A 16,436-nucleotide genomic window follows, 5' to 3' on the forward strand; every position below is an offset into this window, starting at 1 on the left:
TATTAAATTGCTCTCTAATAGCCACTTTACACCATGCAACTAATTGCGCAATTAATTGCACAATTTCTTGCAGCAATAGAAATTGCATCGTGTCATACGCGAATTGCACATAAAAGCTGCAACTTCTTGCAGCAATTTCTTGCTGCAAGAAGTTGCAGCTAGATAGAACATGTCCTATTTTTCATGCAATTTTTTCTGCAATTTGGGTATATTTTTAGTAACTTTTAAGGCTACACTGTTTGTTTTGACATTCTGTCATCCTAAATTTCAAACTAAACAATTTTTGACAAAACTAGAGGAACTTTTTACCAATTTCACGCTTCACAGATAACATTATTGTGGGGGATAACTTTAATTATGCAACATAGGGATTAAAGAAACTATATTCTATTTTTATTTCTTTTGTATTTAACAACTTGTTTCCTTTTGTAAATGAATAATGTATTATAGGTATACTTGCATCAGGTATTAATTGATTTTGTTATACATAATACATATTATACTTTTCTCAAATTATAATCTAACATTTTCAATCTAATATATCTGATAACTCTACTCAAAAAATTACATTTTTAATTTATAAAAACAACATAACCCAAAATTTATGGTATGTCAAAGTTTCTATCCATTTCATGTTAGTTTATGCAATTACTTGCACTGTGTAATCACTTTATTGCAGAAAGCTAGGTGCAACTTATTGCAGAAGTTCTTGCTGCAAGAACTTGTGCAATAAATTTCGCAATTACTTGCATCGTGTAAAGTGGCTATAATACAAGCTCAAGTGAAAATCTTTTTGGACAAAATTTATAAGTTAAAGGATGTCATACATCCAATTAATTTAAAGTTCTTATTAAATCAAAGTAATAATCCACAAGTGGTCATTTTATTATGGGAGCATATTAAAAATATTAAGGTGATACAGCAGCGATCAACAAGTAGCCAAAACGCGTTCCAAGATTGCGGCTATAATTTTGAATATTTTTTCGAGATATTTGGCACACGTATTCGTAATATAATAAAGAATGGCGGTACAGAGCCCAATTTGAAAAATATATTAATATGTGGAAATTACTCTGTAATTAAATACATTATTAAAAAAACGAGCCTGTACCGCCATTAAGAAGAACAAAAAAATACACTTTTTTATCCGATGTCTAGATTTTGTGTCATTTTGGAACTACTAATGAAATAAAAAATTTTAGTAGTTCCAAAATGACACAAAATCTAGGCATCGGATAAAAAAGTTTATTTGAAGAAAGTGTATTTTTTTGAAGAACAAAAAAATACACTTTTTTATCCGATGCCTAGATTTTGTGTCATTTTGGAACTACTAATGAAATAAAAAATTTTAGTAGTTCCAAAATGACACAAAATCTAGGCATCGGATAAAAAAGTTTATTTGAAGAAAGTGTATTTTTTTGTTCTTCTTAATGGCGGTACAGACTCGTTTTTTAAATATTGTATTTAATTACAGAGTAATTTCCACATATTAATATATTTTTCAAATTGGGCTCTGTACCGCCATTCTTTATTATATTACGAATACGTGTGCCAAATATCTCGAAAAAATATTCAAAATTACAGCCGCAATCTTGGAACGCGTTTTCGCTACCTGTTGATCGCTAGTGTTTCCTCTTAAACTGAAAATATGAGTAACTATGGTTAACTGTCTGTATTTAGAACCATATATAACCATGTAATAACTATGTAAAAAGAATGTGTGTGTACTTTGTACGCACGTAAGAAGTTATACTTCTATTACATATTATGTGATTTTAACGAAATTGTGGTATATTATGAACCCTCTGTATAAATAATAATTTAAATATGATGTTATTAACCTTTAGGGTATTGAACATACATAAAAACAATAGCTTATAGTTTGTATCACATGTTTATTACGAGTGAACTTGAACTATATTTGTTATGGTTCAGATAGGTATAAAAACACGCTGAGCAATCAGTATGAGGAGAGATATACAAATAATTATTAGAAGTTAGTATGTAGTAAGGCGCTATGAATCATTAATGTTATTGTTTAGATATTGGATACCAGTGAATAAAATATAATGTATAGTAAGACGTGTTTAGTCTTTTTAATTAATTAGAACCAGAAGGCAGTAACAACACACTATTTACTACAAAATTGATATAATGTACTTTAAACAGTTTATTTATATTTCATTTAAATATTAAACGAATTTTAATACTTACTACTTTCCAAAAATTTTTAGTAAGACAATACCAAAAATTTTTAAAAATAAAAGAATAAAACGCACACAAACACATTGAAAAATGCCACAAAGAAAAAATGATTTCTGAACGATAATAATTGTTGGCAAAAATTTTAAATACGCATTTTCTGAAAAAAAATATATAACAAATATACTTACAATCATAAAATGCATAAAAAAATAAAAACTTGCATCGGGATTCGAACCTGCGAATTTGGGGACGCTTTGATTCGTAATCGAAGTCTAGACTCACTCATCCAATTACACATTATTTGTCATGTGGAAAAATAGGGTAACTGACCGTTTTACTGTTTGACAGTTGTTCTGAATTTACCTTATCAAATTATGTAGTTTGATTTTTGCGGAAGAAAATATTAAAATATGACAAAGCAGTAAGAAAACAATATATTAGATGAAGATTGGTAGAACTTTTGTTGGTAATCAAATTAAGTATGTAAATCAAAGCATTACATACCTACTAGATAAATAAATCTACGCCAAAAAATCATAATTTAAAAATAAAAATCAGACCTAATTTCGGATTTCTCTCTAAAATCCCCATTCTTGAGAAAATAAATTTATTCCAACCTAATCCAAATGTATAATTACAATATGATTATAATAAAAACTACTTACCAAATTAGAATCAGTTTTCCTTGTCCAAAAGTCCAAAAATATATATGAAAACTATTTAAAAAGGCAGTATAACTATTAACTAACTTTTGTTTGTTGTTTCTTTTCCCACAAATTTCAAAACGCAACAACCATAAATAATCAAACCACACATAGAGAAATAAAAACAACATTCTTTTTATTTCTCCATGAAACCACAGCTGTGCCACAGCCGCCATATTGAATAATTTTTGACATGTCATTTGAACATCCAATCAGAACAAAGTTATAATGCGCATGCGCCCGGATCGTGGGTTTTAACATATAAAAATTCACCCTCATATCGCGCGTAAAGAAGTAAAACTTCAAAAACATGAACCATTAAGAAGACGAATAACCTCCGAGATGCCGAATCGGGTTTTAGTCTTACCGTAATGAAAAAAAAGGAATAATAACAAAAAAGATACAAAAAAGGAAAAAAAAATTGAATATAAAAAATTAATATTATAATGAAAAATAGAAGTAAAATGTTATTGTAATATATAATAATAATATGATATTTATTTATTTATTTAGCGTATGGCTAGATCACAGTTTTTGTACACAAATAAAAAGGACAATACATTGTAAATAATAATAATTAATTATACATACAAAAATTTAGTTAACATATTCAATCGACTGCCGTTATGTATTATCTGATCGGACACTCCTCCACTAAATGTTTGCTCTTCTCATACCTTCGATATTAAATTGGCACGCTCGTACAGTCACAGTCCATTTATTAGTAGTTGTCTCTTCTTCAATTAATTAAAAAACTGTGATATTTTTCTGCCAGGAGATCTTGTGAAAAATTGTTTGGCGCCTCTTGTGCTAGTCCATTTTAGTCGGAGAGATAGAAGCGGATTTTGTGCGTGATAAGTAATATGAAAAAACTATACGGGGATATGTTGAATTAGTTGTGTACATGACTTTCACCAACGACCGGAAACCAGAGTTGGGGGCCGAGGGTAGTTATAAGGGGTCAAAGTCGCGAATTTTATTATTTTTTTTTATGACGCTCATGATCGAGATAGTGCACCAAAATTTGGGAATAAGTAGGTCATGACGTAACTAAGTAAAATCTCTAGGGGCGGAACTCTGCGTGGCCGAAAAAGGGGTGGGGGTAGGGGTGAATATAAAAAATATAAAGGGTTTTTTGCGACGTGATTGAGATAGTGGACCAAAATTTGGGAATAAGTAGATCATGACATTACTAAGTAAAATCCCCAGAGCCGGAAACCAGAGTTGGGGATGAGGGTAGTTATAAGGGGTCAAAGTCGACGTTTTTATTATTTTTTTTGTGACGCTCATGATCGAGAGAGTGCACCAAAATTTGGGAATAAGTAGGTCATGACGTAACTAAGTAAAATCTCCAGGGGTGGCACGCTGCGTGGCCGACAAAGGGGTGGGGCAGGGGCGAATACAAAAAATATAAGTGGGTTTTTGCGACGTTCGTGATTGAGAGAGTGTACCAAAATTTGGGAATAAGTAGACCATGACATAACTAAGTAAAATCCTCAGAACCGGAAACCAGAGTTGGGCATGAGGGTAGTTATAAGGAGTCAAAATCGCCGTTTTTATTATTTTTTTTGTGACGCTCATGATAGAGTGCACCAAAAGTTAGGAATAAGTAGGATATGAGGTAACTAAGTACAATCTCCAGGGGTGGAACGCTACGTGGCCGATAAAGGGTTGGGGGTAGGTGTGAATATAAAAAATATAAGGGGTTTTCTGCGACGTGCTAGATTGAGATGTGCACCAACATTTGGGAATAAGTAGACCCTGACTTAGCTAAGTAAAATCCCCAGAGCCGGAAACCAGAGTTGGGGATGAGGGTAGTTTTAAGGGGTCAAAGTCGCAGTGTGTATTATTTTTTTTATGACCCGGTACAACATTTGTCCCACGCAGCATTCCGCCCCTGGAGATTTTACTTAGTAATGTCATGATCTACTTATTCCCAAATTTTGGTGCACTATCTTGATCACGGACGGCAAAAAAAACCTATATATTTTTAAACTCACCCCTGCCTACCACCCCTTTGTACCCCAAGCAGCGTTCCGCCCCTGAAGATTTTACTTAGATACGTCATAACCTACTTACTCCCAAATTTTGGTGCACTATCTCCATCATGAGCGCCACAAAAAAAAACCGCGAGTTTTACCCCTTATCCTCGTCCGCCACTCTGGTTTCCGCCTCTGGGGATTTTACTTAGTTATGTCATGGTCTACTTATTCCCAAATTTTGGTGCACTATCTCAGTCACGGACGTCGCAAAAAACCCCTTACATTTTTTTATATTCACCCCTGCCCACCCCTTTGTCGGCCAAGCAGCGTTCCACTCCTGGAGATTTTATTTAGTTACGTCATGACCTACTTATTCCCAAATTTTGGCGCGCTATCTCGATCATGAGCGCCACAAAAAAAATAATAAAAAAACGGAACTTTGATCCCTTTGAAACTTCCTTCCCCACTCTGGTTTCCGGCTCTGGGGATTTTAATTATTTATTTCATGGTCTACTTATACCCAAATTTTGGTGCACTATCTTGATCATGGACGTCGCAAAAAACCCCTTATATTTTTTATATTCACCCCTACCCCCACCCCTTTGTCGGCCACGCAGCGTTGAGCCCCTAGAGATTTTACTTAGGTACGTCATGACCTACTTATTCCCAAATTTTGGTGAACTATTTCGATCATGAGCGTCATAAAAAAATAATAAAAACCGCGACTTTGACCCCTTATAACTACCCTCGGCCCCAACTCAGGTTTCCGGCCGTTGGTGAAAGTCATGTACACAACTAATTCAACATATCCCCGTATAGTTTTTCCACATTACTTATCACGCACAAAATCCGCTCCCAGCTCTTAGTCTATTTAGATTATCCAGGGTGCACGTGCAGTATTATCCTGCGGACGCGAACTAGCTTTACACCCGATTTAGAAGTTAAAAATTAGGTATACGAATTAGATATAAATTTAAAATCATTTTAAACTATTAATTTACTTTGACATAATGTAGTATATATGATATTGTAATGTATTAATAGGGAAGGAAAATAAACATATGTTTAAATAGAGTAGTTGAAAATTATGTAAAAATGAACAAAATCGGTTAGATGGGCGAATGGACCCTAAGGTCCGCAGTCATACAAATCCAAGAAAAAAAGGTATTTATATACCAAAAAATCAGTATTGTGATATAGATAGATAGTTATTAACTTAGTATGTAGTAGGTCGAGACGTTATGAATCATTATTATTATTTACATATATGTCCGTTACCCGTCGTATAATGTATTAAAGACGCATTTATTATATTATTTAATTAATTTGGACTAGAAGGCACTACAACACACTTATTTGTGACAGCAAGTTGGATTTCAATCTCCGATACAATATGATGCTAAACTGTTACGTTTGGCCTGTGATCTTGTACGAAATGGAAGCATGGACGCTAAAGGCCAGTTCCGGTGCCTGCGTCGAATGCTTAGAATATCATGGACGGACAGAGTCAGAAATGAGGAAGTACTTAGAAGAGCGGGCTTACAGGATAGGGAATTTTATGTTAAAAGTAAGAAAACTGCATACTTGGAGCACATATCTATTGCCGTATAAAGCGATATACAAACCTACAGTGAAGCCGAAAAATGTAAAAGGCAATTTGCCTTTTTACAAATGTTATTATAAAAAGATTTCTATTATTAATTGTAATTTTATTTTACCATTTCAATTTAATTAATTTGAAATATCTTGAGACACAAAGTGAAACGTAATTTAACACTATATTACATGTTGAAGCTTTATTCAGTATGTTTAGAAGTGTTCTTAAATTATTAAAGTATAAAATGAGGAATAATTGGATACAAAAATCGAAGATATGTAGCTTCTTTCATTTTAAGAAATAAAAACCGTGATTACATTTTAACATAATAAATTTACAATAAAATTACATTATCTATTGACATTAGAGTTACTACGGTTTCCCGATTGAAATTCCTTCCTTCTTACTTTCATCGCGGCAAACTCTTTAATGACGTTGTCTAGGTTGACCCTCTTGGCACGTTCATTTTCTATAGAAAGTGTGCTAAGCTGCTACATCGGTCTTGTCCCATTGAATTCCCAAGATAATTCTTGATTAATTTTAATTTTGAAAACGACCTCCCAGCCTTGGTCAGTTATAGGGACGGTCAGATACATTACACAAGCTGTACAAGCATCAGAGTAGGTTAAAGACAACATGTTGTGATCTTTAAGTCTATAATTAAACACGTCTAATTAGTATGCCGTGTACTAATTACAACCGCACAACTCGAAGTAGAAGCTAACTGAAACTACTTTGAAAAGTTAAAATTGACCTCTATATAACCTATGCACGGCCAACCAAAAGGACGCCTATGCGGGGCCCGTGCCGGGGCACTGCCCTGCTTGTCCCAATGGTAGTTACTGGCTGCTCACTTGTCGTAATAAACTGCTTTAAACAAGTTTCACTTGTACGATTTTTCTCCAGTGTGCATTCTCAAGTGTGTTTTCAGACTACTTGCACACATGAACTACTTTAAACTAGTTTCAGACTTGTGCGGTTTTTTCTCCAGTCTGCACTCTTAAGCGTCTTTTCAAACTGCTACCTTCAGCAAACTGTATTAAATATTTTTCACATTTGTACGGTTTTTCTCCAGTGGGCACACTCAAGTGTACTTTCAAATCACTATTCCGAGAAAATTGTTTAAAACAAATTTCACACTTGTGCGGTTTTTCTCCTGTGGCACTCTTAAGTGTACTTTCAAACTACTACCATCAGCAAACTGTCTTAAACATGTTCCACATTTGTTCGGTTTTCCCCAGTGTGCACTCTCATGTGTACTTTCAGTTCACCTCTGTAGCAAATTGCTTAAAACAAATTTCACACTTGTCTGGTTTTTCTCCAGTGTGCACTTTAAGGCAAGCCGCACACCAACCAAACATGAAACGTAAAACACGTTTCATGAAAATTAAACACGGCTAAACAAATCTTGAAGTCCGCCTACCAATGAAACGAGTGTGATCCATGCTCATAACAGTTTTATTTTCGGAAAGTTTCATAAATGGCCGGACATCTATTTGTTTAGCAGTGTTCATCTCCATGAAACGTAATTTACGTTTCATGTTTCTTTGACGTGCGGCCTGCCTAAAGTGTACTTTCAATTTACTTGTTACACTAAACTGTTTAAAACAAGTTTCACACTTGTACGGTTTCTTTCCGGTGTGCATTCTCAAGTGTGCTTTCAATTCACTTGCTGTAGTAAATTGCTTAAAACAAAATTGCTTAAAACAACTTTCACACTTGTATGGTTTTTCTCCCGTGTGCACTCTTAAATGTCTTTTCAAATTACTTGTCGTAGTAAACTGTTTTAAGCAAGTTTCACACTTGTACGGTTTTTCTGCAGTGTGCACTCTTAAGTGTACTTTCAATTCACTTGGTGTAGCAAATTGCTTAAAACAAATTTCACATTTGATAGGTTTTTCTAGAGTGTGTCTTTCCAAATGTGCATTTAAATGACTTGTCGTAATAAATTGCTTTTAACAAGTTTCATACTTGATACTTGTGCGGTTTTCTCCACTGTGCAGTCTTAAATGTTTTTTCAATCGACTTGTCTTAATAAACCGTTTTAACCCTTCGGTAGTCACATCTCGTAGAGTTAAGGTACAGTTCCGACAACGACTGCAGACGTCAGTTGCAGTTGTCACCGTTATTTTGTATGATACTGATTCCTACGTCTGACTGCACCTGCTGTCCGGCAGAACGTCAGTTGCTAATAATTATACAAATTAATAGTGCAAAGTAATGAAGTCTGTCATGGTGACAACTGTAACTGCCGTCTGCCGTAGTTGTCGGAATCGTACCTTTATATGAGTGGGTACATAAGGCCGCACATATAAAGAAACGGTATTAGATGTAAAATTACCAAAAAATTGTTAGAACAAAAGAAAAGCGTTATTTTTAACATTTTATTGTATGACTAACATAATGCAACGACTCAGAATGTAATTAGAACAAAGAAAAGTTTACTACAAAAAAAATTTCACAAACATCCCAAAAGTAAAATACCTAAATACAAAATAATTGAATTAGTCTTATAAACACACATTGCACTGAATCTTTTTTCACTTTAATTTTTGCAAAAAAAATACCCTCAATATCAAACTGATAAAACACTTCAGAAAATGCAATAGTCGTATGTAGTGTTTTAAAGATAGAAATTCGGCATGAAGTACCGCAGTGTGGACACCGGAAGGTTAACCTTCCGACGACCAACCTTTTTTTGTTACACGGATTCCCAACGGGAGTAAAAAATTACCCCAAGTCACAAATGGGAATTGACAAAAAAATTAAGTTTTTTTTAAGAAATAAAATAATGTATTAGTAATTATAATATTAGTATTGTATCAATAAATGATAAATAAACATTAGTAAAACATATTTTAATCACAACTGAACCAAAACAGGAATCATCATTCTGAACATAGAACTAAAGAAATTTTAAAATAGACACTAATTTACGTCGCCACAGGTTTAATAAACAACTTTTTTTCAATATTGGAATGCTTCTTACAAACAATTCCACATAATAGACGGTATTTACTTAATATAAAATTGGAACATGGAAGGCCAAGGGAGTGCATCTTTGACCCCAAATTCAGAAAAAAATTTTTTTTCGTAAAATATAGGGAATTTTTTTATTACAAAATATGTATGAGGATATCTAGAATGATATTAAAGTTAAATAAAAAAATATTGAGTTTAAAATTGAAAATATTTCTGCATTTATTAAATAAAAACATACATTGGGCTCAAAATTTACCCCCTTGGTCATCCGAAGGTTAAACAACTTTCACATTTGTATAGTTTGACTACTCTGCTATAATTCCAACGCCGCATTAGCGGTATAAAACGGGAGACTATTATTATTATGGTTTTTCTCCAGTGAGCGTTTTCAAATGTGCTTTCCAATGACTTGTCGTATTAAAATGCATTAAACAAGTGTCACACTTGTACGGTTTGTTTCCAGTGTGCAATCTCAAATGTGCTTTTAAACTATCTACCTGCTTCACCAAACTATGTAAAACAAATTTCACACTTGTGCGGTTTTGCTCCAGTGTGCACTCTCAAGTGTGTTTTCTAATTACTTGCACACATAAACTGTTATAATGATTCAATAAAATTGTGTTTTGACTAGGAAAGTTTTGGGGTAGTTCTGATTTCTTTCATTTTAAATGGATTTTGGACTGCTGAATCCGAATATGAGGTTTGCGGACAAAATTTCTTGCCGGAACATTAAAAAAATCGCGAAAAGTGCGAAAAATTTCAGCTTTTTTGCTCAAATCTCGAAAACTATTAACTTTTAGTAAATGGTCTGTGAGCAGAAATTAAAGTACTTAAAATTATCTACAAATATCACTATTTACTTTTTTTTAGACGAACCGTTCGGTCTAAAGCATGGGCGCCCATAAAGCATGGGGGGGCCGTGCCCCCCTAGCTTTTTGGGTGCTGTACACTATATATGGTTATCCAAAGTATACAAAATATAATGTGCAAGATCTTCACGTCTGCCCCCCCCCGAAAATTTTTATATGGGCGCCCGTGGTCTAAAGTACAAGTTGAAAATTGCCAATTTTTAACGGTCTCGGCAAAACCCAGTTTTTACATTCCAAAACTTTATTTTTTATTAGAATGCTGTCATTTGATAAATGTCTCCTAGATTTCTGTACAAATAATAAATGTTAGTTCATAGGTATGATATGTTTCTTGTGACAGCTTCCATGAGTCCATTCCGCTCTAAGAGACCGGGAATGTCTCTGCTTTTCCCTTAGAGCCACAGAAGATCAGGCACAGTTTCAGTTGGTGTGAACATTTCCTTCGAATCTGTTATCTTGATTTCTAATAAACGTTGAGGTTTTGCCCTTTTAAAATGAATTAGTTTAACAGCTCCCTGACTTCCATATACCTCAGGCGCGGGTTTCTTTTTTATTCGAGGAATGGATTGCTTAGGAGCTACTGCATGTTTTGGTGCAATACAAGAAATGCCACATATGACGTGAAAGTGTGGTATTCGTCGATTGTATGTACGTTAAAAGTGGTTAAAATCAGCGTTATCGTACACCTGCTGTGTAAAGCACGTCAGATCAATTTTCTGCGGATCGCCTGCGAATACTGACACTTCCAGGCGAACAGCTTCTATATAGGATGAACAAAACCCCAAAGAGGAAACTACATCAACATATTTTCTTGAGCCGTACTTTTTGTATAGAAAACGGCCGACCCTACAAGGAATGGTGAGACCAACCATCTGGGCCTTACTGCTGCTACAAGACCAGCAATCGCAGGCGATCCGCATAAAATTGACCAGCCGTGCTTTACACAACAGGTGTACGAAAACGCTGATTTTAACCCTTTCTATACCAGGCCTTAATTTGCATGTTGGTCCCTCAATCCCAAAGGTTTTTTCATGCTTAGAGTCCCATTGCCTTATACAGAGTGGGCCAAATAAAAGGAGCCACCCCGATATTTGGCAGTATTTATTAGATTTTAAGAAAATAAAAAAACAGGTCAATTTTTGATTTAAGGGGGACACATTTTTACGGTACAAACATCTGTCATTTGTCAACTCCCTTCCTTCCACTTCCCCACCCCTTATTTTTAAATAGGGAATAGGGGTCGTGTGCTAGCTCATTTGAAAGGTTATTCAATTCTCTATTCAGTAATATCAATATTGACATAAAAATTTATACAGGGTGTCCAAGAAAAATTATTTTAAATTACATTAATTGACACAAAAAGAAGAATGTATGTAATTTATTAAACTCAGAATACATTCTACTGCTGATAAAAACAGAAAAAAAATGTTTATTTGATAAATAAACACTGTTTTTTGCTTAAATTCAATATTCAACCTACCAAGAGGCAGATGGGTGGAAGCTTGAACATTAAAATTAAGCAAAAAGCAGTGTCTATTTATCAAAACATTTTTTTCTGTTTTCTGTTAGCAGTAGAATGTTCTGAGTTAAATAAATTACATATTTTCTTCTTTTTGTGTCAATTAATTTAATTCAAAATAATTTTCTTGGACACCCTGTATACATTTTTAAGTCGATGTTGATATTACTGAATAGAGAATTGAATAACCTTTCAAATGAGCTAGCACACGACCCCTTTTCCCCATTTAAAAATAAGGGGTGGGAGAAGTGGAAGGGAGTTGACAAATGACAGACGTTTGTATCGTAAAAATGTGTCCCCCTTAGATCAAAAATTGACCTGTTTTTTTATTTTCTTAAAATCTAATAAATACTGCCAAATATCGGGGTGGCTCCTTTTATTTGGCCCACTCTGTACATACGTCGCATATAAATAAACAAATAAATGACCAAAACATGTTTTTTAATGAATTTTTTTAACCAACTTAAACGGTTTCTTTAACGTTTTTAAACTTAAAAAATAATGTAATGTAAATTAACATTAGAGAGTTATCAAGTAACCCTAGGAGAATACGGTAACGCTATTTTCCTGTATACTTTACATGTTATTTATAACGTTACCGTATTTTCATAGAGTTACTTGATAACTCTAACTCTCTATTAAAAGTTTTCTTTTGTGTGGTACTCCTCAAAACATGACACTACACAAAGGCCGACTCCGCATCTTGCACACATGTATCTCGATTCGCTTTTTTTCTGGTCTTTTCTGTGGCTACAAACGCTTCACCTTCTAGCAGCTACCTATAAGCATTGCCACCAATGATACAATATAGCATATATCTAAAATATATGAACAAATATATACGGCAATGGATCCGCATGGCCTGTCTTGGGTACCAATATTTTGAGGCTTTGGGAAGAATAATCTAATATTTTCGGACATATTTTTACGGTATTGGGACATCAATGAGTCTAAAATTTTATAAGCAACGCATATTTTCGGCTTTGGTAAATTGAGACCATAACACCTTGAACGTATATATACAGCGGCTCGGAATACAGACCCACTTTTTCAAAAACATATATATGCAGCGTTGGGACAGAAAGGATTAACGTACATACAATCGACGGATGTCACACTTTTTACGTCATTTCTTGTATTGCACCAAAACATGCAATAGCTCCTAACCAATCCATTCCTCGGCTAAAAACTAAACCCGCACCTGAGGTTTATGGAAGTCAGAGAGCTGTTCAACTAATACATTTTGAAAGGACAAAACCTCAAGGTTTATCAGAAACCAAGATAATTATTGATCCGAAGGGAATGTTCACATCAAATGAAACTGTGACTCAATCTGTGCCTGATCTTCTGTGGCTCTAAGGGAAAAGCAGAGACATTCTCGGTATTTTAGGATGGAATAGATTCATGGAAGCTGTGAGAAGAGAGATACCATATTCATATTATGAATTAACATTTATTATTTGTACAGAAAACTAGGAGAAATTTATCAAATGACAGCATTCTAATAAAAACTAAAGTTTTGGAACGTAAAAAGTGGGTTTTGGAGAGACCGTTAAAAATTAGCAATTTTCAACTTGCACTTTAGACCGAACGGTTCGTCCGAAAAAAAGTAAATAGTGATAGTTGTAGATAATTTTAAGTACTTTAATTTCTGTTCACAGAACATTTACTAAAAGTTAATAGTTTTCGAGATTTGAGCAAAAAAGCGGAAAAAAGCTGAAATTTTTCGCACTTTTCGTGATTTTTTTAATGTTCCGGCAAAAAATTTTGTCCGCAAACCTCATATTCGGATTCAGCAGCCCAAAATACATATAAAATGAAAGAAATCAGAACTACTCCAAAACTTTCCCACTAGGGAGCTCGTAGAGTACAAATTCACTGAATCGTAAAAAGTTTCAGACTTGTGCGGTTTTTTCTCCAGTGTGCACTGTTAAGTGTCTTTTCAAACTACTACCCCTAGCAAACTGTCTTAAACATGTTTCACATTTGTACGGTTTTTCCCCAGTGTGCACTCTCTGTTCGTAAATTGTAGAGTTGAGGAACAAAAATGGGAGATTTAAGGAACAAATAAAACGTTGTTTACCCAATGGCTGTATTTTAAGGACTACTTGTTAAACAAACGATGAAAGCAACACACTATACAGTAAATAGTAAAGCGGCCAGTAGATGGCACTGCTATAAAAATATTTAATTTATTTATCTATATCCAACACTCCCACTAGATAAACAAATTAAGAAAATAACATTTATCAAATGTTTATTACACTATCTTAACTAAACCAATCTCTTTCAAAAACTTATTATGTTTCACAGAACTCAAGCTTTTTGTCAAGAGATCAGCTGGCATGTTAGCTGTGTCCAAATATTCCAGCTTTATCAAACCTTTGTTTACAGCTTCTTTGACAAAATGATATCGGATATCAATGTGTTTCGTCCTTCTATTCAATACAGGATTTATTGCTAATTTATGAGCTCCCATATTATCATTATATAGTATAACGATTTCATCAATACCCAACATCTCATACAACAAATTTTTTAAAAAAATAGCCTCTTTAGCAGCTTCTGATACTGCTATGTATTCCGCTTCTGTGCTTGACAGAGAAACACTATTCTGTTTTCTGCTTTCCCAGACAATAGGTCCACCAGAAAACTGAAAATAGAAGCCCGTATAAGATTTTCTGTCATGAGAATTACTCCCCCAACTGGCATCTACATAGCCTTTCAAATAATTATCATTTTTTGAAAAAGTTAAACCATAGTCTTTTGTAGCCTTTAAATATTTTAATATTCGTTTTACATGCTTCCAATGCGTTTCTGAATGATAATTATTAAATTGACTGAGATAACTTACAGGATATGAAATGTCTGGTCTTGTCAAAACTGACAAATACATAAGACCACCTATTAAATTCTGATAAGGCACTTGAGCAGATGCATTATCGTCTCTATTCAAATTTAAACTAATTTCCATTGGGGTAGAAACCTCTTTCGAATCCTCCATATTGAACCTTTTTAACAACTGTTCAATATAGGATTTTTGATCTAAAGTTATAACACCATTCTCTTTATTATGAGTTACTCTCATACCTAAACAATTCTTAATTTCTCCCAAATCTTTAATTCTGAAACATTCATTTAATTTCAACTTTAAATTATCTGATTCATCTGAATCATTAGAAAAAATAAAAAAATCATCAACATAAACAGAGATAATGGTTTTTAGATTATTTTTCATCTTTGTGTATAGACATGGCTCATAATCAGATTTCTTATAACCTAGATTAATTAAGAAATTATCAACTTTTTCATACCAAGACCGAGCTGACTGTTTTAAACCATATATGGCTTTCTTTAGCCTTAATACTTTATTATTTTCAATTTCTAAACCTTCAGGTACTGTCATAAAAACTTTTTCTTTTAAATCACCATTTAAAAAAGCCGTCGCAACATCAAGATGAAAAATATCCAAATTCAAATTTGCTGACAAAGCAAATAAAAGTCTTAATGTAGAATGCCTTATGACTGGAGAAAAGGTTTCATTATAATCAACACCAAATTTTTGAGTGTAACCTTTTGCTACCAGTCTTGCACGATATTTCACTTTACCTGAGTTATCAACCTTTTTCTTGTATACCCACTTACACTTCACTACACAACCATCTTCAGGAACATCAACCACTTCCCATGCTGAGTTATCCTCGAAAGACTGCAGTTCTTCTGTCATAGCCCCTAACCATAAGTTACTATCTGGTCTAGACATGGCATCCTCGACACTAACCGGATCAGAGTCACTATCCGAGCACAAATAAGTCACAAACTCATCAAACCTTTTTGGCTTAGGTATTCTTGTTGATCTCCTGATTTCATCCACTGGCAAATTCGGCAAGTCACATACATAATCGGGATCATTGTTCTCAACAATTTCATCAGTCGATGTGTTCTCTTCAACCTGATGATTCTGATCCTGACATGATGTATTATTATCTCCCACTGAATCTAACATTTCTTTTGCCCCATGTTCACCTTCTAAATCAACATGAATCACTTCACACCTTTTTGTGTCTTCCATAATTTGTACGTCTCTACTTACTATTATTTCTTTAGTGGTCGGATTATACACCCTGTATCCTTTCGTAGTCTCAGAGTATCCTACTAAAATGTGCAGAATAGCCTTTTTCTCCCATTTTGATCTTTTTTCTTTTGGAACATGTACCATCACCTTGCTGCCAAATATTCTAAGACCACTAACGTCAGGTTTGCTATCTGTCCACATTTCAAATGGTGTTTTCTTTAAGCCGGAAGCCAGCGATCTATTTTTTAGATAAACAGCTGTGTTTACAGCTTCAGCCCAAAACATTTTTTCAAGATTAGCATCAAACAACAGACATTTTGCCTTTTCTATGATTGTCCGATTTAAACGTTCGGCTACACCATTTTGTTCAGGAGTGTAGGGATTCGTTTTTTGATGTATAATACCATTTACAGTTAAATAATCTTCAAATTCTTTTGAACAAAACTCTCCACCATTGTCACTTCGCAAAGTTTTTATATGGACACCCTTCTGGTTTTCTGCCA

The sequence above is a fragment of the Diabrotica virgifera genome, chromosome 8, assembly GCF_917563875.1.
Source record: "Diabrotica virgifera virgifera chromosome 8, PGI_DIABVI_V3a".
Classification (NCBI taxonomy): Eukaryota; Metazoa; Arthropoda; class Insecta; order Coleoptera; family Chrysomelidae; genus Diabrotica; species Diabrotica virgifera.